This window comes from Trachymyrmex septentrionalis, unplaced genomic scaffold (assembly GCF_001594115.1).
Source record: "Trachymyrmex septentrionalis isolate Tsep2-gDNA-1 unplaced genomic scaffold, Tsep1.0 scaffold20, whole genome shotgun sequence".
NCBI lineage: Eukaryota > Metazoa > Arthropoda > Insecta > Hymenoptera > Formicidae > Trachymyrmex > Trachymyrmex septentrionalis.
In genome coordinates, this window is record NW_017305180.1 from 3,126,575 (window position 1) to 3,148,901 (window position 22,327).

Here is a 22,327-nt window from a genome sequence, read left to right on the forward strand (position 1 = left end):
TGCCTTTTGCAGGGTCGGTGACTTTGACACCCTAAGATTCGCACAAGGACGCACATGGGGATGGGACGGACAAGGGGATGAGGTAGACAAAGGCGGAAGTAGCAACTCCATCGAAAGGAAACGAATGAACGAGGAACAGATTCCTGAATTACTTGCCAAGGCGACCTATGTCTGCCACCGGAATGATTTGATAAAGTAGTCTACGACAGATGCATCCTACTCCCTTTCCATCCGTTCGTTTCACTAAAAGATCGTCCCTCTCGCGCTTTAAGTAACCGTAAAAAACTTTGTAAGTGTAACATCTGATCTTATAACAAAAATGTGTTATATCCAATATATATGTATATATAAATTTACACGACATAATTATTGTCAATTCTTCAGTTCTTTAAAAATTGAAGAAAAACGGAGTCAGTTGATGAATTTTTCGTTCTGGAATTAAATCAGAGCAATCTGCACTATTTTATTTCTATAATTAATTTAGTTCATAAAACTACAAACATATAAATTGATTTAAAAAATGAGAAAAATGATCAAATGAGGTTTCTAGCGTACGTTAATTGTTTTTTGAGAATAAATATAAATTAATATCAAATACGACAATATAACTTTGAAGACACATTAGTTCATCAAAAGAGTTAAGTATTATTTGCATTTCCTTTCGAGGAAATCGCGGCGCCTGATTATTGTATTGTAATTAGTGAAGTAGAAATGCGCGCTCGGACCTAGAAATATGTATATAAGCAGACCGACGATAATTAATTACGCGGCTTAACAGTGGTGTTTAAGTTAATGCCGGGACTGTGTGCTTACTGCCGAGTTTCCGGACAAACTAAATTTAATATCGTGCCTATTACAATCTACCGGATTATATTTTGGTATGTGGATGGCGCCTCATAGATACGAGAACTGCATGCAAATTTAAGCGTGTGTGCGTGCGCGCAAAGGTCTGCGTTACACCGGACCCGAGGCAGCGGATGTGGCCAGAATTCCGGTCCGGAAGGGCGGTTTAAGAACATTGTTTCGGTTGCCCCATTGCGTCGATTTTCGTTTTACTAATTATTCCCTCCCAAATAAGACCGGTCGAAAAGCACGAACGTTACGCCGTGAGTTTGCTCAACTTTTGTAGCAGCCTTCGGTAATTACGTATTATAAAGCAACGGATGCACATTTCACATTTTCCACACTGCATTCTTCTTTCCAAAATTTAATCATATAATATACAGTAGAGAATGCGTATTATCATGTATTTGTATATCAACAATACGCTTTAATTAGCTAAATGCTTTTTCACAGTCAATTTTTATAAAATTTTTAGAAAAGTGGAATACGGATATTTTTAATTTATATATACTCTCGAAGAGAAATATTTAAATATATTTTTCTATTTAAAAATTATGTAGCAAAATAAATTAATTTTATTTTATATATTTTAAAAGATCAATTATATAATACTATTTTGAACGGTATAAAAATATTTAAAATACAGTTTAGAATAGAATATTTAGAATATATAAATACTAACAAATACTTCTTATACAAATAAAAGTTTAAAATTTTCTCTAAAATTGATTCAAAAGACGAAAAATTCTAATTCTAATTCTATAAAATTCGCTCTGACTCTGTCTTTGCATTCTTATGTTTTCATCATATCCCCATAATTACTATCCAGAAAATAAATCGTAGAGCATAAACACGATTTACAGCTCGTTACGTGGAACGTGTTAGAGAGTTAGGTTACCATCGCCCTTCGTTCTTTCCCGTTTGCGAGCTAGTCGTTTTCTTTGGTCCCTTTGCAAACGCCCGGCGAGAATTACGACCTGGTTCTAACAGAACTTTCGCCTCCAATTCGAACGACAAAGTATCTGTCTTTCTCTTTCTCTTTTCCGAACTACTCGTCGTTCCAACTCCTTCACGTATACTTTCTTCCTTCACAACTCTATCCTTTTCCTACTATTAACAACCGAAGAAAACGGACTTAATCCCAGCCAGCTGGCCAGTAACGTATCTCGATGTCGACCGTTACGGAACCCCAGGGATGAAAATGTTTTTAAAACGTTCTCCATTCGCGATTAACTAATTCCCAGCGCAATTTTCTTCTACCAGCATGCCGCTAATTGGCATTGTCCTCTTTCTTGCAACATCGTACTTAATTTTATGTATGTAATGTCGAGAATCGATAATTTTTGTCCCGCAGGACGTTATCCACAAGTTTGACATTTATTTTATCACAATAAAGCAAAATTATATTCGTGAATCCTATTTTGATCAAATTCAATGGATATTAATCACAAGTATATAACTGAAATTTAATTTTCTATTCTCTGCATTATAACGAAAGATATAATTCAGAGATAAAAGTTGGTGATATCGATGTCAGTTAATTAAGGGTTACATTAATATCAGTTAGATCTCCTCCTAATTGACTAAATCCTCTTCCCTTTCATTTATAATTGAAGTTACGATATAGATCGGAATGCTAACCAGAATTAATTAACTAAGCCGATTGCTACGATTCATTTCAACTTCGGTTCATACAGAGCCGGACTTAGGTGTATTCAACTATGCTTTAATGAGCTGCAATAGTCTGCAAACACTGACATTTGCAGAACTTCTGGAAATCCCGCGTTCATAGCAAAGAGAATGAAGTTCTTTGAGGAAACCTTATGAACCGAAGCTATTGAATACGATGCGTTCTCCAACAGAACGGTCGATATCTATTGCGGTGGGCTTCCAATCTTCCAGTCGATAAATTACACATCCGTTGATCATACCGTGAGGATTCCATTCGCACCCATTGCGCGAGCCGACCGGAAAAAATTCACTGGCACCAATCAAACCGCGGCTATAAAGTATCGAATGGTGTCACATTCCTCCTCTCTGCCCGATACGAGGATGCAGGACAATACACGAGATACGATAGGCGAGGAAAGGGATCGGTGACTGCAGCATAGAGGTGTACCAATAGAGGGTTTGGGGTAGACTCTGGATGTGTCGGCAACAGCTGTGAAATGTTTATGAAGGCCCGACTAATTTATCACACTCATACACAACAAAGTCTGGGCACGCGTGCCGACTTTATCACACTTGCCGATACAAATCGCGGCCGCCATCGGCTGTTACAATCGATACACAGTCGAACAAAATGATAGTGCATCTATGAACTCGAAAAAGGAATTCCGAAAAAAAGAAGCTTAAAAAAGAAATAGCTGTTGCTCAGAGAGAGGTTAATTTAGCAAAAAATCCGAGGTAACTTTGTTAATTAATTCGTTATAAGGGTTGAAAATTACCAGGCAAAATTATGAAATCAAAAATTATGATCATATCTCATATTTCTAACGAGTTGAAATTTAGCTTTGTGACCTCGTCCATTCTTGTTACGTTTGAGAAACTTTTTGAGTTTTGTTCTCCTGATTTTATGTATATTACATACTTAGAGGATATTAAAAATATGATATACTTGCTAAAAAAAAAAATGCTTCGATAAATTTAAAAATAGTCATTTTTATGTTTAATTTGATATTTAATGAATTTGAACTATTATTATATGCCTCTATATTATAAAATATAGCTGCATAAAAAGATTCTTATTAATAGATGTGTATACATATGTAATCTTAAAGATAGATTGGAAAAGATGCATTTAGTGTATCTTAAAATAAATTAAATTTATCATATTTGTAATAATTTTAAATTACAACATTGTCTTTAACTAAAAATCTTTCATAATAATTTTTGTTTTATATATCTAATAAAAATTTATAACACATTTGTGATAAAGTTTATAATACATTTCAACTAAATTAAGTTACCATTCGAATGGAGAATCTAAAATTGTGTGACCCGGCCGATGATGTATTGTCTAGTTTATTTCAGCCATTTTTTACAAGCGGCAGGATGAAAGATTGTCGCGATTTGCCGTAAAATGGTTGCAACGCCCAAGGGCGACCGAGCGAAACGGCAAGTTTTGAACAAACGATCATTCGAGAGGACCGATAGCATCGATTTTAGAAATGTGCCAAGCTTTGCTAGTAAAATATTATATAGTTTATAAAATAATTTAAAATTACTTTTAAAATATTGAAATAATTGCGATAAATTAATTATTATTAATCTAATTCTTAATTTGTTATTTTCAAATATATATTCTTTTAAAAGAGAATTATAACATATTACATAAACACTAACATACTCTCAAAAATAATTAAAAAATTTTATACATTCCATAGTAAGTCCGGTGAATTTAATGAGTACCTACAAACTGATGTATTTTTCGGTTGCAGCAAAAATATTTTATATTTGAACTAATATATTTAAACTTTCTCTAGATGTTCTCTGGATAATCTGTACTACATCCATAGCTTTTGGCTAATTTCTTTACTCAATAATAATGAATTTTACATGTGAAGCCAAATTCAAACCAAGCAAACAAACGCGTACAAACATAAATAAACATTTTGTGTTAGTGTAAAGAAACCACTATATTGGCGGTGCTATTTACATTGACTGAAACTAGTTGTTCATCCATGTTTACTCGTGTTTATTTTCTCAACCCAAATGCGATAATTTATCAAAGCATTAAATTATTCTGAGTTTAAAATAATAATTTCTATAAGAATTTTAAACTCAAAATAATTTATAAGAACAGCGAGCATATATTTAGAGAGTGTTATTAACGTGATATATACGAACGACAGATACTTCCGATATCCTCTCAATTCATAACAACTTGATGAAAAGGAGGACTTGCCGACAGAAGAGTAGGCTGCTGTACGTCTGCGAGGGTGCTTGATGGACGTCTTCTACGTGGGCATATAGCGTTGTGCTGACGGTTACATAGATCGAGGTGTTCTTCGAAAGCATTTGTGCCTTCCCACAGGTATCAAGGGATATACCGCGGAGTGACAAGGGACCGGGACAATAGGAACCGTATGATCCACGTACGTCCGTCGTACGTGCACCTATTCCCCGTACAATGCATTTACGAACGGCGATCCGGTTCAGCGGTTGCTTTTAAACCGCACGTAGCCGAATAACAGGCTTACCAAGGTACTGAGGGGTGGTTGTCGGACTAAGAGGTGTCGCGAACTTTATCCCGCGTCAACGGTGAAATTTTCGTGTTAAGCCGGAACGAGTTTGTTCACGGTCAAAAATGAAATTTTTTAGTTAAGCCAGAAGGATAGGCGAGCAGCCGAGCGATAATTCTAGCACGCTAAAGTGCAAAAGTTCTGAAGTGTAAAGTGTCAGTAAAGAAAATTAACGAACACGCGAAAGGGCTCGTTGTGCATCAGATCGTTACGTATACTGTTTCTTATTATCGCTCTTGCAATGTACATGTGTTTAACTTTAAAAATTGATATTAAGGCTCCTTTACTCACTATTGCTATCTCAAATTATAACGTCAGAAGCGAGAAAATATATAATAAATAATTGAGAATAAAAGTGAATTGCAAATAGAAATCGAAAGGTTAAAACTCATAAAATATATCAAAAACTAAATTTTGTTTTGAGAAGGAAATAAATCATGTGTTTATTATAATGTATTATATTAATTTAATAATTGCCACAGCTGCGAACAGCTTATTTTATTTTGGTGCATAATTCATTTTCAGGTATATGGTTATTTATTAATTAACGAAACAAAAGGGGAGAATTTCGGTATATTTTACAAATCAGTTATAAATTTTATTATTGAAATATATTTTTATTTTAATAAATTTCTCAAGAATTTTTATCATGTATTTTCTTAGTTTTGATAACATAATCCGAGGTAGTAGTGATGAGCAGAAACCGCAATATTATTTTTCCCATCGTCTGTCATTTAGCTGATAAATTAGGTATTAAAAATTATCCCGAAGAAATTGTGTATTTTGCAGATTCGCGAAAATGATAGAATTAAAAATTTATAAATATATACAATAGTTATCATATCATTAACAAGTTTGAACTTTTTAGTTTTATGTGTCCGAAATATTTTATCACAAGTATACGATTATAGTCGTGAACGATACCTACTAAGATATTACTATATCTGTTTAAGAATAAAAGTTATAATAAGTATAAATTTAAATCTTAATCAGCACACTATTAATATATAGGAGAGGTGTAATCGCATTTTATGCCAACTGAATCTACATCGCACCTTTGAAACATGCATAGCGTTAACCGTATTTCGCCAGACCCTCAATAATGTAGGCTGATTACCCTAAATAATGCAGCATTATCATTCGATCCGTCTCGTAATCATCCGATTAATCAATTATTAAATGCTAGCCGATAGTAAATGTTGCGGCCGCGTATTCACGAGGGAGCACGTCCATGCGTTCGATGTCGCGCGAAGCGTTTATCTAGTTTTGCAATTCGTCACTCGATACGCCATTTCGGCGTATGAGATGGTTTTCGCGAAATGAGGATGATACATCGTCGTGCCGTTACGTTAATATTTCACCGTCATCGCGAGATATCGATGAAATTCATTGAATTTCAAGCGTTAAAGAGTAAATTACGTTAATCTGACAAATAGCCCGCGTATCCGCCGACATGATTTTGAGCACATGTCAGACTACTTCCGATTCTGTTGATTACTAGCAATAAACTAGTACCAGTTGTTCGTTTAAGGAATACATGTTCATTGCTGTACGATAATTGACCGGTGACTGATGTAAAATGGTATGGTAAAATGCACGATTGTTCGTTTGATTAATTTCATACGAGATATATGAGCTAAAATTCTGCTACCATGAGGACCGATATATATCTACAATTTCATATTAAAAATTAGTAAAATAAATTTTTATTAATTGTTAGTAATAAAATTGAATGTGTCTCGTAGTATAATTTTAACTTATAATTTTAGCACTATAATTGTCCTTAAAAAGAATGTTAAGTGACAAAAACATACATTGTGTTTGCGTTTTCAGATAAAATATTGTTTTTAACTATATAAATATAATAAACAACGCGTGAAATTTTCAAAATCTAAGCTCAATATTTATAAATTCTAGTAATTAATAACAAAAAATGTATTTAAAAAATGCGTATACGCGCACGATACATATCTTGTTTTTGTATTATACTTGAGAAATGGTTTCAAATATAGCACGAAACGTTGAGGTTCCTGAAAGCTCGGAGATTTCTAGAGATAAAAGAAAACAAGTATAACCTACAGATCCGTATATGCTATTCCAGGCGACGAGCTATCTTAAAGTGCGGAAATTGAAAAATATATCGAAAGTTTGCCGATGTTTTTATGCAAATAATGCATTAGACTCCAAAGCTTGTAGCAACTGAAATAAGGTATGATTTAAAAGCATGTGATATACATATACAAAAAAAGATATGTGCACGTTTTTAATATCATTGAAATTGTCTCTCGTTATTAAAATTATTTGTATAAAACAAATAAAACTTTAATAAAAAATAAATAAATAAATAAACAGAACTCGCTTCCAGAAACAATTACATTTATTCGATTTTATCGTTTGTAACGGGTCTTTTATATAGATGTCATACTTGCAGTTCTAAGTAACATGCAAGCTAATTATATTTCCTTGCTTTTACATAGAGACGCGTTTGCAATTTCAAAATTGCGAGATGCAAACACGCGAGCGTTCGACCAACGTGCCACGTAGTTTCCGGCGAAAATCGATATAACCTTTTTCCTCTCTTTTTACAATCGCGTGTACTATCGTAGGAGGCACAATGAAACGATCACAGAGCCGTGTCTATGGACACTGGCGAAGCGTGAGCACGATCAAAAACTGAGCGTGCGTTTATGTAAAAAGCTTTAACGTCAGCTTGTTCACGGTAGCTCGTTACACGTTAATCTTTCCGCAGTAAATACGCCTGCTTTTTTCAGACCGTCCCCTTCCCTTCTTGCTGCAGATCCCCTCCAGCCACCACTCGCTTGCCTCTTTACATCCGCGATATTAGCTACGCAGGTCGGTCGCATGGAAAAAATGCTAATTTTCGTTGCAGACCTCACAACCGATCCCCCTCCCCCTCCCCCTCATCCCCCTGGCTCCCCTCACTATGGTCCTCCGCGCTGTTTTGCCCATCCGTGCCTCGTGTAGTGGCCATACGATATTACGCCGCCTCTTTATGACGGAATATCTAATACGCTTGTTCTCAACCTGAATACCGGAAGAGGACGAGAGAGAAAGAGAGGAAAAGTGAGAAAGAGGGGGCGACAGAAAGAATACGACAAAAAGGGTGAGACGACGATGGGAATAGTTTATAAACAACGCGAGGTGCCTTAATATCGAAAACAGGCTTTTCCGAAAAGCGATGACAAGGCATCCGTTACATGCGTGGCGCCAGATGCGCCCATCTTATTACGTATGAATGAAATTGCCCTCGCGCTTTTGTAATACGCCGGTAGCGTAAAGCGCAAGTCTCGGCGATTCAATTTTTAAAATTCCATTTCGTTTGCTATAGATGCATATAGTGCGTATAGGAATGAATGTGTTCGTGAGTGTGTTGCGAAAGCGCAAAAGGTTCGAGAAAAAAAAAAGTGTTGCGTCCCTCAATGGCTGAATATTTCTAAAGTCACACGTACTTCCAATTACACGTGCATTATTGCTTGCGCAATGTTCTATGTTTCGCCAATTATATATGTGTAGTATTTTGAAACACGACTCATGTCAATTAGCTATATTTAATTATAATATTATGATCATTGATTAAATAAAATTTTGAAGTTAATGAATTCAAAATACTAGATTTAATGTTTAACACGTTATTTGTTTATTCAATAAATTAATTAAATTATTAATAACATTTTACAAGAATCAATAACAATGTGTTAGTTTTCTTCTTAGTAACTTCAGAATGCAATGCTTTTATAATACTCGCAGATGCACAAAAGTTGTATTAAACGTTTACACAAGGAATTTTCTTCTCTCTCTCTCTCTCTCTCTCTCTCTCTCTCTCTCTCTCTAACTCTCTCTCTCTCTCTCTCATTACTTCCAACCGCAAATGCAACGAAGCGAAGCAAATTAACTTGGCGACCACGTTGACTATTCTAGACGTAGGCGAATTACTAACTAAAGTTGTTAACAAGAACGAAGGACAAAAATGTGAAGACAGGACTGGGCGTCAATTACGGATTACTAGTAAAAAATTACTCCCTAGTTTAACTCGGCTATTGTATAAATTAGAGACCGTAACTCGGCCTCGTACTTCTGCAACGCACTTGGCAAATGGGCCTCTTAAATCTGCGTCGTGCCTCAAGATTTACGCCTTGCGTGTACGTCGCACAAGCGAGCTAATCGCTCGTCGACAAACGTGCCAGCGCATTTTCCTGTGAAATAGTGCAACGCGATGATGCATTATCGAGCGCGGATGGCGTTTTCTCCGCTTCGACTACTTAATGGTAGAACGCCGTTTGAGCTCGATCATTCATGTGTGTTTCGTGTTAGCGTGGCGAAATGTACCTTTACATCAAGATACGTGAATTAATTATCACATCATACATTTACAAAGGAAGCTTCCAACATCGCTTAGAGATTCGACAGTTTGAACAATTTAAATAAAGATATGCGGAATAAATAAAATATGAGATATTCTATTTAATGCCTACTTCAATTAATATTTAAATTGGAAAAGTTTAAATTGTTTATTTCTATAATTTCTTATGTAGTACACTTTCTCAATTTCAATTTAAATCGTTGAAATAGATAAAAATATTTGTGATAAAAATTTAGAGAGTATTTATACACGTGGTTACAAGAAATTATAAGAATTTTTTTAACTTTCGTTGTATTCTTTTCTGGAAAATGTAGAAATGATAAATACATAAAGGCAAATTTTTTAAACTTTATAATTATTTTATAGTTCTAAACTATTGTATATATAAATTATATTTTTACTAACCATTTATATCAGTCATTTATAAAAGTTTATTCCAACTAATATTGAAAAATTGATTGTATTTTGTTATTGAAATCATTAGATTTGAATCAAAGAATTATAAGTAAAAATAGAAAATATCTTATAAAGATATGCAACCAATATATTTTTTATCTACTCATCATAATAAAAAATGCAAATAATTAAATTAGCAACAATCAAAAACTACTTCAATATGCAAAAGTGATTTTTAGGATAAACTCATCACTGACTGCATTACATATTATAATTAGTACTAATCGATATTAGTTATTGGCTTTGAATAATAAAGAAGAAGAAACCTCGTGTGGTTTATGATAAAAACGATTTTAGAGGTCACTTTCATTTTACACTCAATAATAAGTTTAAATTTCTTTTGCATAGTTTAATAATGGCAAAAAGATCATTAAAAACTCTAATAGTTTGATATTTTTCAATTTGTTTTAAATAATTAACTTAATTTTATATTTGACTATTTATGTATGTATTAAAAAATTAATTTCCTAACGCTTGAGTAGAATATGTACAATATATAAAAAACATTAAAATTACTTTTTTTTAAAGAGAAGGTCTAAACGAAATTGTGTATTTATATATATAAAATTATCAAATTTTGATTTGAATCGTACCTCTATTTCCACAATGCAGGTATTAATTTAATTTAGTTTATATAAATTGTTAAAAAAAAATCTTAATGAACAAGAGGGTAAAAGTTTGCAAATAAACACGTTCTGCGTGTGGCACGAACTACTCTTCGCGTACAGGCGTATAAATATCCCCCCGCCTCGAAGAAAGTTGTGGCGTGATCCGGTGTGATTTCTTTCGGCGGGAAGTTAACGTTCGCCGGAAATTACAAGCGACTTTATCCGATATATCACCACGGCACCGCGGCATGCTTCGGGTAAATAATAAAAATACATTATTCAACTCCCAACTTTATAACGAAGTGCTCCGAAGTTAGCGCGGCGTTTCGCTTTACTCCGACTCAGTCACTTTGCCTCTTTGTAAGCGACTTAACCAAGTTTTTGCAAACTATCCGTCGCCGCGTCGGCGTCACCCTCTTCACCCTCCCCCTTCCTCCGCAAAACGCCGCGAGTCGTTTCACGCGCATTGCCCGCGCAAAATATATTCTAGCTCTTGAGCTCATTTCCGTGATGCTTACCTAGCGTTGCGGGACAGCGAAGGGAACGAAGAAGCCTTGGTCCGAATCCAGTAGTTACGTGCCTCGCTGCGCAGTCCGATGCACTGGGTACACCACACACACGATTCGCGATCCCGAATTCGAACGCGAACGAAGAAATCGCGACGAGAAGAATTACGAATTCGATACGCGTACTCACTTTGATTGAAGGACGATAAGGCTTACACGCGGATGACAACATAAATAACCAAACAAACGATAACGGTCGGGCACTGTAACAGAAAAATAAACCATTGATTAAGTAAAAACACAGAAATGAAAGACAAGAAATAAAAGAAAAGATTACTTTCTTTCTGTAACACAGCTAATTAATTTTGAACAACTCCTCGTTACGTAAGTTTAAATAATTTTATTATTCTACTTAACTTTTCTTAAACCAACTTAGATTTAACTCTGCTAACAAAATATATTTTCTTAATAACATCGTATTTAAAATAAACTAAAATTATTGTATACCGACTTTAAATTCTAGCATAAACACACTGTCTCTCTCTCTCTCTCTCTCTCTCTCTCTCTCCTCACCCTGTTCTTCTTTACAATTCATGCATAAATAATTATTTCAATGCTCTTTATTATTTTAGAATTATAGACTATTAGTAAAAATATAAAAATGCTTTCAGTGAAACGCGATATAATGGTCCGATCTGATACAAAGCTTGATTTGATCTAGTATATAGTGTTTGACTCGATACCGTTGTCATACATTTCTATGATAAAAGGAACAATGGCATGTACCCCGCTCTGTTACCAAGCAACAGCGCTGTCGTCTCGGCCAATACGCTACCGCCGAGCAGAATGATAAGAGCAAATTTAATAAAATCATACCAGGCAGAGAGGGAGGGAGGAAAAAGGCCATACCAGAGCCTCTGTGTCTCTGATACTACTCGCAGCACTCGGAGAGGGACGTCTTCTTGAGATGAAACACGGCGGAAGAAAGAAAGGGCTTGTATACATCGAAGAGGGTCGTCCGCCCTCTGTCCTGTTGTAGGTGGCTAAATTTCGCGAGAATTCCACGAACGAAGATTGCAATAAGAGCCGGGGCAACTAGTGAATTTTTCATGCCGGCGAACGAGTAAGAAGCAGCTACCGCTTGCAGCCATGTATTTTTTATGTACATTCTATTTTTGCTTTCCTCTCCCCTCCCTTCATCCCCTCCGACTTCTATATCATTCTTCCTTCTACTACCTTTGCTCTCACCGTCCTTTCTCACCCTCTTTCCGGATCCTCTCCTCTTAGCTATGATCTTGGCTGTCCTCTACCGTCTTCCTCTCGCTCACGAAACTTGGGCATCGAAGGTAAAGGAAATTTAATTTAGAGCGCCCGAGGAAAAACGAAGGAGAACCAGCGAGAATCGTGGAGATGCAAAAATAAAGTTGTAAGGTCAAGCCAAGTTCTTTTATAACCGGTTGATTAAATTGCGAAAGAATAATTCAAGATAGAATGGCAGTGAATAGTCTTCAGCGCGAATGACGCAAGCGGCACGCGGCCGTTCGCAGATCGACGGAACTTTTCTAAACGAGCTTTCCTACTTCGTTTCGTGTCGGATAAACTCTTCGTAATCGAAACTTTAACATTCCTAAACATAATAAAATTTCGCGATAATAAATACAGAATAATAAGAGTATAATTAATACATTTTCAACAGAAAGGAATTGATTTTGTTCTCGATAAATGTTGCACGGATAATTGGAAATAACAAGATTCCATTAAATTCCGTTAAATTTATTTTGATGGAACTTTTTTTTAAACAGAACCAGGTTTTACAACAGTTTTATTTTTACATACATTTCTATATAAATCTAATAAAGGTAATCAATGCATTATTATTAAAGTAATAAATACAATTTGCTATGATAATCTACGCAACTATTGTCTCTAATAAATTAACAACTCTAAAATTATTGCATACAGTAAAAAAATTGTATGCCAACCATTTGTATTATTTCAGTTCCGTGCATCAGATTCTGAATAGGTAACATCGACGTATGGCATATTACGAAAATGGCACAAACAGGTGTTTAAAAAGGGTTAAAACGGAAAGTTAAAAAATACGTCGAAGAACGAGCGAACGGCAAAAGCGGAAAGGATAGAACTGAAGGAAGATAGGATTTGTGAATATTTCAGGCGTGCTAGGAAGGCGCAGGGAAACGGGTGGAGAGAGGATATTTTTCGAGGCGCCTTCGTAATTGGCGAGTTGAATCATTGATTAGTTGGCAGGCAGACGGTTTATGCCGGGCCTCTGCCATACCACCACTTCTACCAAACCCCCTATCTTCCCGACTGCCACCCTACCAGTCGGTGTAGAGGGTAAGACCTAATGTAGCCTAAGATATTACTCTGCCAGATTAAAACTCGCCAAGTGGCAGAAACGGCCGTTCTCGTAATAATGCAGAAATTTAATTAGTCGCCGACAACGTGTTTTCACACTTTCGCCATTCCGACGCGGACTTTTCCGGCCAAGCAAGCCCAATCGCGTAACAATTTCGTTAAATGATAATGAATCCTCTTGGCAAACATCGTCTTCATCCTTTATTGCATCGGCTTACAAGATCGCAACGCTTTTTTCGATAGAAAAGTTTCTTAAAAAAAGTTTACATAATATGAATCGCCTCAATAACAAAAATATAACTTACAAAACAGCTGGTTTCTTTAATTAGGAAATTTTGTAAATGTAATGACAGACTTCTAAGGGGATGTTATAAAATAGATTGTATTTTATTTTTCTGTAAAAATTATATAATGCTTACAACTTTTTTAATAGCAAACCAAAATGCTCTGGAAAAACAATAAACACATATTAACTAACAGATCTTTGTAGCAATCAATATATTAATTGACCTTTCTCAAGAAAGCTTACGAGGCAAAACGTCACGATGCTAACCTTGTAATCGCCCTGAGTACGATAACGAACCTGAGTACGATAACGAATTTGATAACGTTAAAATCCCGGAACTCGATAACCGCGTTATTCCAACGCGCGGTTCTTGCGGTCCCCAGCCGAGCCGCGAAAATATTATGTTACACCTCCGAGGAATCGGGGAAAAGTTTCGCGAGCGGCAGCGGCGGCGGCGGCGGCGGCGGCAGCGGTGGCGAACAAAATAAGATCCGGAAGAAAGTGGAGAGGCTGGTCGTGGCGTTCAAACGAGTTGCCAAGAAGTTTCATCGAAGAATGGAAACTCTCGTCGCCCATCGTCGAACGGGGCTCTACCACAACCCTCTTCTTCTCTCGACTTCATCCCATCGTACAACTAACCGCAACCCTTCGCCTAGTGCAACAATCCGCAACGCCCCTTCGTGGCCCCCCAATCGGACCGAAGTGCCACGAAATAAAACTTGTTTTCGACAGGCTGGGAATTTCATTTGCCTCCACTGTGCGTGTTCCCGCAAACGCACCAAGGACACGTCCGAGTCGCGATTCAATCAAATCGATCGGCCGTGTCTGATAGTGAATGCGCGTAGAACGTGTTGGAGAACATCGCAAAAATGGCTGTTCTTTTGGGGAATTATTTTATAGGATTACGTAACGGCTACGATAAGAGGGTGACCCATCGGAGGGTCTTACAAAAAGACGACACTATTACGTATTGAATTGTGAACAAGTCAATATATAATATCTATGGCATCGTCGATAGAAACGTATTTTATCTTAAAATGATCGAATTTTAAAATACCTTCCGGATAACTTCCGCATTACTTTCTATTTTTCATCCGTTTTGTTATATTTTATTTAGCTTTAAATTACTCATCACGTATTTGATAAATGTCATAAAATGAGAACAAGAAATGGTAATTTCATATGTTAATATTTTATAAAATCTTAAACATGTAATAAAATATGTGAATCAGACAAATTATTAAATTAATGAAATTAAAATTAATTCGTTGCCCTATATTCGAAATATCTAGATCTATCTAATAATTTATCTGCACTAGTATTTGCTCTTCCCCAATATTTCTATATTTCAAAATTTTACTTTATAAAAAATATAAATTAAATTTAATATTATCAGTTACTGTTGTCTAATTCTTATAGTTATTTTAATTTTTTAAATGAATTGTGAGTTATAAATTTAGTATATATATATATATCTGAATTAATTTTTTATTATCTCTTAACACTCTTCAAGTAATAAAAATTATTTTAATATAATTATTTCGATTCAATTTAAAAAAAAATTTATATAAATTACATTTTTAAAAAATATCATTTTTCGCGTATATTATTTTTTATTTATACCTAATTGTCTGCAATGATTTAATCAATAGTATCAATTCAAATACGTCATTAAATTCTACTTAAATTAGTTTTAATTCTAGCATGGATTTAGCATTATTAGACTCGTCAAATCGTAGTTATTTTATAATCATTGTCAATATAATTACATTAAAACGTCTAGACTCTTATCAGAATTTAACTTACACTTTACATATTGGCAGCATTTATTTGCTTTTACATTAGTACTTACGCAACAGAGGAAAACAAAAGCCAGAATGATATAATCGTATGCCCAGTACAGCTAAATATCTCAGTCGTTATGCGTCAAATTAACTGTCTACGTCAAATTCTGTATGATAGTATGATACTAATGGCACAGTAACACCAAATGAATTATTCAGAGATCCTACTAATATTGCCATATCGAACTAGTAAGCCGGCTAACCGGTAGTCTCTGGAGACTTTGAGATTTTGTATTAGCTCGCTCTGTAATACTGTTCGCCAATTATACGCAAATATTTAATGACAAGTTTACTAGGAAGAAGCTAATTCACGTCGATCAAACGCAACATCAATAGCGCCAACCAATCATTAATCGTTCACAGAGGTAAATTTTGCATTAGTAGTTGACTATTTATAGCCAAGCCTACGCCGTCAAACCTTTTTTATAATCAAGAATAAGAAATTTTTGAAAAGAACGTTTAATCTCGCCAAAATATTTTTAATAAATTATAAAAATGTTAAAAATTGAAAATAATCTAGTAAATACAGATATCTCACATTTAACAAACTGTGAGAGCATTCTATAAGTGAAAATAAGGAAAAAATGTTAATGAAGTTTGACTAGAAATACCTTATTGCAAAATTATAAAGAAATATTGAAATAGGACATTTTGGTAGAATATTTGCATTTTTATAGCAATTATTGTTTCAAGATAATTAAATTCTCTCAGCTATTCTTTTCAAGCGTAGCCATCTCATAGCTAAACGAATATCATATTTACGCATAGGTCGAAATGAACCGTTTAAAGATAGTAAATATGATAAAATAGTGAATATACATACGAGATAAACACGTTCAACTTCTCGGTACACGAAATGTATACTTTCATATGTTGCGCAATGGAAAATCTGTTATTTCTTATTTCATGTTTCATTTTAACGTTTGTACTTTGTAATAAAGCATTTCTATCCAAACTTTACAATTTTTCTTTATTTCTATTTGTATATAGAATATGATTCTGCAATTTGTCTGAATTCTGAAACATCTTGTACAAATGAATAAAAATAGAAGACAAGCGAAGATGGAGATAATGTGGAGACTATGGAGAGTATATTAAAAAGTAATTAATTCCAAATTTATTTTCATTATTAAAAGTTATATAGGTGGAACACTCACTTTGCAAAGTGCCTGTGTGCAAGTCCCTATAGACTAATTAAACTAACCCGACTTTTACGATGATAGCGGTGAACCAGAACGATGGACGAAGGTACGAGGTTGATTGATGAAAATAAAAATCAATTGGCTTAAGAACCTCTCGACTCGGAGAGAGAAATTAAGCGGATTTCGAACGCAATTAGTCTGGAACTAATTTAGAGTATCTAGACCATCCCACTGAACAGTCAATAATATTCTATGTTTCTAATGATTCGAAGTATTAAAAATTCAGTTATTTTATTATAATGTTATTTGGTAGTATTAATTTTACTAATCACGTCTTGCTAGCAATGTCAGACTATTCTTTAAAAATAATTCGAAATAATACTTAGGAGCCAATCAACATCAAATTTTGTCTCTTATTATATTTCATTTTCCAAAGAAATAATATTTAAATTTATTATATATTAAAGATTTTTATTTAAAAATATAATTAAATAAAATTATAAAATATAAACTTCTTATTTAATCTTCTGATTTGAAGCTTATTTTTTATTACAGTTAAGTTTTTATTACATTGATTTTTTTATGTTTTTCTTTGTATCTTATTTCAAAATGCAATTTTTAGGTAAATCGGAATATTAACAATATTAACAATTTATTGTCCTTATAAAATGTTGTTTGTGAACATTTTTATATGCACATTTGCAGCATGTTTATAATTAAAGCTTTTATAAAACGTTATTTAAATTCATACGAGAGACTATAAGATTAATAAAAAGAATAATTGATACATATGTTCAAATATAAAATGTTGATTATACATATAATGGGTATAAATCTATAAAGAGCTCAAATAAACAGATAAAATAAATATGTTAATATGTTATTAGCTAAATGCAGAAGATTCATGAAAAAAATTTGTTTGCACATATTCTGACTGCTTGATTGAAATAATTAGAGATTGCAAAGGCCTCATTAACGCTTCATACTAGAATATTGCATTCGCGAAAGAGGAATTAGCTTGATTGCCGCGAAATTCATCGAGGCATACCATTCAGTGAGAGCGGAAGATTCACCAAATTGGAATCGTGCATCAAAGCGTTAAAAGCTTAAGACGCGCGACGCATTGTTGACTGCAGCCGCGAAGCTTGACTTAAATGATCAGCTAATTAGACGCTAGAAATAACGCAAATGCTAGGATTATTGAGCTGCCAACATTTCAGTGCAGAGCGAATATTATCGTCATAGCTAAAATATGAGTATAAAATATTTATCTTAATAATAAATTATTAATAATATATATATAAAATAATTAATATTTAAAACATCTTTTATATTATAATATAATTAAGATAATATATATTCTGCTGCTGATATTGCGCGCAAAATCTATCTCTTAACTAATTATAATTTATTATTAAAAATTAAAAAGTTTGTTAAAATTAAATGCTAAATAATGTTAAAGATAATACATATTTATTAATGTAATAAATATGTATTATCATAATTTATTAACAATATAAAGAAAATATTTAAAATGTTACACATATATTTAGTGCTGTAAAATATATTACAACTTGCGCTTAAAGCGACTAAGATCGGTTGAAATCTGTTAATATCTTTAATAGGAATTTATGTTTCTTTTTATTTGTTCAATGTCATTTGTTTTATATTTTAACGGTCTTTCCCGGCTATTATTCGTAAGAGATTCGCAAAGCTAAAACCGGGGAGATAAATGCACGTATTCGTCCGCTGCATGGTTGGATAACAACGGCGAGAACGCAACGGTAATTAGTGGTGCACAATTCAGCGCACGGACGCTCCACACAAAACGACCCGTAATTTTATTCAGGTTGAAGTGATTAACGCTCGGTGACGCGTGGAATCGGCATCATTTTGCGCCAACTGTGCATAATGTCGAAATCGATAAACGCGCATTTAATCTATTGAAATAGTAACTTTGTAATATGTATTTCGGTCTTTGAACTATTAATAATAGCGCTTATATGTATAATAGCAAAATCCATTAATTACTGCATTAGAAATGGATTAAGTTGTCATTATGTTACTATATTTTTTATTTCTCTCTCGTTTCATTAAATATACTTTTTTAACTTGTGTAAAAGCGCAATAATGAAACAGAGAGAGAGAGAGAGAGAGAGAGAGAGAGAGAGAGAGAGAGAGAGAGAGAGAGATAGTTGCCTTTAATATTTATTTTATAATATTTACTTATAGAAATGAAAAAGTAAACTTATACAATTCAATTTTAGAATTATAATATAGAAAGAGATTTAATATTAAAGTTATATATAAAGTTAAATATGTCGAGAAAATATATATATCATTTTAAAGTTAATAGATTGAATCGGTAATGTGTGACGTTTTCCAGAAATAATTAAAATACGTCAGTAAAGTGAAAATGATATTTTCTCACGGAAGCGAAACCCTTAAACGCGTGTTGCTACAAATATCGGATTGTCGAAAACCGAGCGAGAAAAATGCGATGTTTTTTCGATTTACGTATGACTCGCGCTTTCCAAGACAATGACGAATGACCGCGAAAAATTTAGCCGAAGATTTCAATTGGAATCACGGTTCTTGTTGGACGTACCTTGTCACAAACAACCACAGCCTTTTCTGCTTTTCAATGCAGAAACGATGATGCGAAGTACACGCTCCTCCCCACAGACCGATGTAGTAGATATACGTAACTCGAGAGGAATTTTGAAATTGTGCCGAGACCGTCGATCAAAAAAAAAATATATAAAGACTAAAACATACAAAAAAACATAAAATAAAATATCACTTGAATTGATTTTGTCACATGGCTTGACCTATTAATGTCGAACGATATTTACCACTCGTGTCCCATGGTAACGGATGTCGGATAGTCTATCGACCACAAACCGTCACGAAATTGGCGTTACTCGATTGAACGAAAGTCGAAATTGTCTCATAATTATATTTGATTATTAAACACAATGTATGACGTAATTTGTATTTAACCCAGATATTTACTTTCAGATATTAAAACCGTCTGAATGTGATTGTATATTTTTTGAAATGTAAATATTCCTTTTCTAATTTAAGTATAGATCTAGACAGTCACATTTAGAAATACATGATAAAATCATGAATTTTTATTTATATAAAATTTATTGCAATTAAAATAGTATCTTTAATTTAGCACGTTTATATATAATATCGTTTTGAAAGAGTAAAACTTTAAGAAAAACTTTAAGAGAGAAAGAGAGAGAGAGAGAGGGGGGGGGAGGAGAGGGAATTTAAAAAAGCAAAATTACTTGAGAATCGATTTCAGAAAGCAAAAAATCCGAAGTTTTAACTACTAACTTTTCCACAACTCTCAATTTTCTTAATTCCTAATCATTTTAACTTACAACTCTCGAAACTTTCCGTTTTCACAATTCACAATTTTTCCAGTTTAAATTATCATAATTCACAATTATCCTAACTTTTGAATTGTTTTCACGTACTTTACTCGTCCGTCATTTTTGAAAACTAAATTGATGAAAACTAAATTTTTATATTAAATTTGCATAAAATATGTTTGTATAAGTAAAGCTTTCTTGCATAACTAAATCTAAACTGAGTTTACTTGGTACGTGTCTTATTATTAGTAAACATCAAACAGAAAATGATAGCAAAATATAACTTTCACGCAATTAAAATTATATCGTAAAATCACTCAAAATAACGAATTTGTGCATAAAATATAAGAATATCGCCAAATAAGGAAAGATTTGAAAATATTTTCAAATGTCAATTTGTAAAACGACTACGAATGTTAATAAAAATAAACAGAATGTAATAATCGCATTATCTCTCTGACGATCGTGTTATTCAACTTAAAATAAGAATACGTAATAAGAATACGTAATAAATCCTTAACGCGCATTTATGAGATTTACTTCGTTAGGACATTCTGTCAGCATAAAAGTCTCTTATTATGATAAAGTAAGTATATACAATATATGCATAATGTAATGTAACATCGATGGCAATGAGATTGGAAGCGAGCTCGGAGAAGCGAAATGCTGTAAAATCGATTTAATTATTGCTACGCGCCGAAACCCTTCGAGCAAGTTACTGCGCTTTTCCACTGAATCTCATTTCCTATGTTGAACGAATTGTCTGGAAAAGAACGATTCGACGTATTGATCGCGCAAATTATAGCGTCATTTATTGCATGCCTCGTTTGCAATTGAGTCTAGTATCAATAATCCATGAATTTTAGGGAAAACATGAATGCGCACAAGCAAAGTTGCTGGAGAGAGAGAGAAAGAGAGAAAGAGAGAGAGAGAAATTATATTTAAATATAATATAATAAGAATTGTTTAATATAATAAATGTAATAAGAATTGTATACATATTGTATACATTATATTTAAATATAATTCTTTTCATATTTAATATCAATCTCATGTAATTTATTTTTGAATAATCCTTTTTATCTGTTATCAATTTAAAAATACAGAAACTTACCTACGTATTATTAGAAAAGTTTTCATTATTATGTTTTGCAATAATGCTAAAAAAGATAGTATTTTGTAAACAGTAGAAGATAGTATTTTAGATAGATTTTTAATATTTTCAGTAATAATACATTTAAAAAAATGAAAGTTTATAGCAATTACACATATTAATTTATGGCCATTAAAGATAAAATCAGTTGTTCCCTATTATATTAATCTAATTTATTCAAATTGATCTGAAACATACTAAAAAGGGCATTTAATGAATTTTTATACATTCTGTTAAAATGAGTGAAGAGACTATTAATGCTTAAGGTCAAGAACAATAAATTTTAATTAAAAAAAAGAGAAAATAATAAAGAGCATTATAAGAAAATCATACTTATAAGAGATATGTTTCAATATATGCAAATAAAACGAAAAACATCCCAAAATACTGTCATAAATATCAAAACAGACTTTCGTTTCTCCATACTCACTCTGACATTTTCCCCGTGGCGTATTTTACGCGGATTCGATTCGCTCGTAAAAATCGTGGCTTACACGTACAACAGAGCATGTAACGATCGCCTATAACAATGATATGCGCCGGCGTAACACGCGCACAATACGTGACAAGCAAGTGAACCGCAGCCAGAGCGCAATTCGATCCAATTAAGACCACCGTGTACGCCGTCTATTCGATGTTTCTTTCCTCCCCTTGCTATGCAAATCCATCAATAACCCCGGAGCTATGGTCAGATTAGGTTGGAACGGTCAGTCTGCGAAATCGCTGGCAGATGGGGCCCTTTAACTTTCGAAAACGCGCTATATCAGAGCCAATTTCCTCTATCTCTCTTTCTCTCTCCCTCTCTCTTCTTCCTGTATATACACTCCCCCCCCCTCTCTCTCTCTCTCTATCTTCCTCGCACCTTCCTACTCTCCGGCGAGTTACCAGAATCTCGCCCGCAGCAAGCGTTTTACCAAGCATAAGCGTTTGCATAACCCAAGATTGACTTTAAGTTCGCTAACCACCCGCACCATCGCATAAGCGAACTTCGAAGCGCGACGACGTGCGCCTTGCGAGGAGAGCGCACATTAAGCCGCAACTAAGCGCAAACCCTTCCGTCCGTGGGGACGGCGGGGAGGGGGAGGGGGAGGGAGGGGGA

General features: G+C 34.0%; 1 protein-coding gene across 13 annotated transcripts in view; it reads right to left on the reverse strand.

The window, feature by feature from the left end:
• Nucleotides 1-19,544, reverse strand: part of LOC108747753 (CUGBP Elav-like family member 2) — a 490,486-nt gene extending 470,942 nt beyond the window's left edge. For all 13 annotated transcript variants that reach the window (XM_018485468.1, XM_018485456.1, XM_018485454.1 and 10 more), the window contains exons 1-2: nt 19,298-19,544; nt 11,051-11,301 (exon numbers count right to left, since the gene is read on the reverse strand). The gene's annotated coding sequence lies outside the window, so the exon portion shown is untranslated. The remainder of the gene's footprint in view (nt 1-11,050; nt 11,302-19,297) is intronic.
• Between the last annotated feature and the right edge of the window lie 2,783 nt (nt 19,545-22,327).